The sequence below is a fragment of the Phaseolus vulgaris genome, chromosome 10 (genome assembly GCF_051622355.1).
Source record: "Phaseolus vulgaris cultivar YP4 chromosome 10, ASM5162235v1, whole genome shotgun sequence".
Lineage (NCBI taxonomy): Eukaryota > Viridiplantae > Streptophyta > Magnoliopsida > Fabales > Fabaceae > Phaseolus > Phaseolus vulgaris.
Window position 1 is genome coordinate 580001 of NC_143507.1, and position 2500 is coordinate 582500.

Sequence of the window (2500 nt, forward strand, 5' to 3'; positions counted from 1 at the left end):
CACAAGTCTTCGAATAAGCCACCCAACGATTTGCGTGGCACAAATCTTCCCCGATCGCACCGGGCCACAGTTCCAACCCGTCTCATCCGTGCTTCTTCTCCAGCACGACCACCGTGGCGGATCGCCAGGATGCTCGTGAGGGAGAAGCCACGCGGATGAGGCCGTGCCTTCCCTGTGGTGGCCGCGCGCTACTGGACCGAGAGTAATAAAGCCCTCAATATCAACCACATGACCCTGGGCGTAACCAGCACAAATGTGAGCCCAAGCGGACGCTGACTGATGACATTACCCCCCCGGCCGGCAGCAAGCCAGACATGATGGCCCCTTCCCCGCGAACGGTTGGAAGCCATACCCCCTTCGTGATGCTCACAAGTCTAGAAATGAGCCACACAACGAAAATCCCACCAGCGTGCCACAAAAATCCACATAACAGATTCACATTTTTTCCCACCGGGTCAGTCGGCCGGAACCGACGGCGGCCACCACCATGCCGCCGCCCACAACGGGTGACACCAACCCAAGTTGGTGGATCACCCATGTGTGGGCGTTTTGACTTGCCCCACCACAAAGCAAGCCAAAACAGGGGGGAATGAAGGGACCGCACCAGAATTTTCCATGGTGCAAGAGCTGGCTGCATTGAGGAACACCCCCCCCCTATAATAGCTAAATATGCAAAAGCCACTTTTGTACAAGTAGATACACTTTTTTTGAGTAGACATAAGTTCTGTTTTGGGACCTAGAGAACGAATTTTCACGAGATTTTTTGCAGGGATCCTCATAAAAATGGTACAACATTGCCTGCAAAAAATTAGAATTTTTCGACATGGGGAAGTATTTTTTTTATTTTTCCAAAGACCCGAAATGTGGAAAATCGGGAAAAATGGAAAAACGTATCTAGACACCGTATTTTTGCGTGATTTTTTCCAGTCCATCCCATAATAATATCAAGAAGGTGCCCACCAAGTTTCGTTAGGATTGGCCAAGGTTTCGAATTTTCATGAATTTTTTTCAAAACCCTCTATTTTCCAACATTTCAAAAATTCAAAACCACATCAAGATGGCTTGGTTTTGATACCAAACTTTCTAGACCTCATTCTGCATGCATTTGTGACACTTTCCAACCAACAAAACTCAAAAACCACCACTTTGAAAATTTCATGATTCTTGGCACACCACCAAGTCACAAAATCAAGCCAAAACACCAAAATCTTGGAACTTGGCTATGCACCAACCATGCCAAGATCAATTCCTTTTGATCCCAAACTTCTCCCACATCACTTTGAAGGCATTTGTGAGGATTGAGTCCAGCCACTTTTCCAAAACCATGATTTTCGTTTTTCACCAAAATCACCACCAAGTCACAAAATCAAGCCAAAAATCCAAAATCATGGAACTTGGCTATGCACCAACCATGCCAAGATCAATTCCTTTTGATCCCAAACTTCTCCCACATCACTTTGAAGGCATTTGTAAGGATTGAGTCCAGCCACTTTTCCAAAACCAACATTTTCGTTTTTCACCAAAATCACCACCAAGTCACAAAATCAAGCCAAAAATCCAAAATCATGGAACTTGGCTATGCACCAACCATGTCAAGATCAATTCCTTTTGATCCCAAACTTCTCCCACATCACTTTGAAGGCATTTGTGAGGATTGAGTCCAGCCAGTTTTCCAAAACCATGATTTTCGTTTTTCACCAAAATCACCACCAAGCCACAAAATCAAGCCAAAACACCAAAATCATGAACTTGGCTATGCACCAACCATGTCAAGATCAATTCCTTTTGATCCCAAACTTCTCCCACATCACTTTGAAGGCATTTTTGAGGATTGAGTCCAGCCACTTTTCCAAAACCATGATTTTCGTTTTTCACCAAAATCACCACCAAGCCACAAAATCAAGCCAAAACACCAAAATCATGAACTTGGCTATGCACCAACCATGTCAAGATCAATTCCTTTTGCTCCCAAACTTCTCCCACATCACTTTGGAGGCATTTGTGAGGATTGAGTCCAGCCACTTTTCCAAAACCATGATTTTCGTTTTTCACCAAAATCACCACCAAGTCACAAAATCAAGCCAAAAATCCAAAATCATGGAACTTGGCTATGCACCAACCATGCCAAGATCAATTCCTTTTGATCCCAAACTTCTCCCACATCACTTTGGAGGCATTTGTGAGGATTGAGTCCAGCCACTTTTCCAAAACCATGATTTTCGTTTTTCACCAAAATCACCACCAAGTCACAAAATCAAGCCAAAAATCCAAAATCATGAACTTGGCTATGCACCAACCATGTCAAGATCAATTCCTTTTGATCCCAAACTTCTCCCACATCACTTTGGAGGCATTTGTGAGGATTGAGTCCAGCCAGTTTTCCAAAACCATGATTTTCGTTTTTCACCAAAATCACCACCAAGTCACAAAATCAAGCCAAAAATCCAAAATCATGGAACTTGGCTATGCACCAACCATGTCAAAATCAATTCCTTTTGAT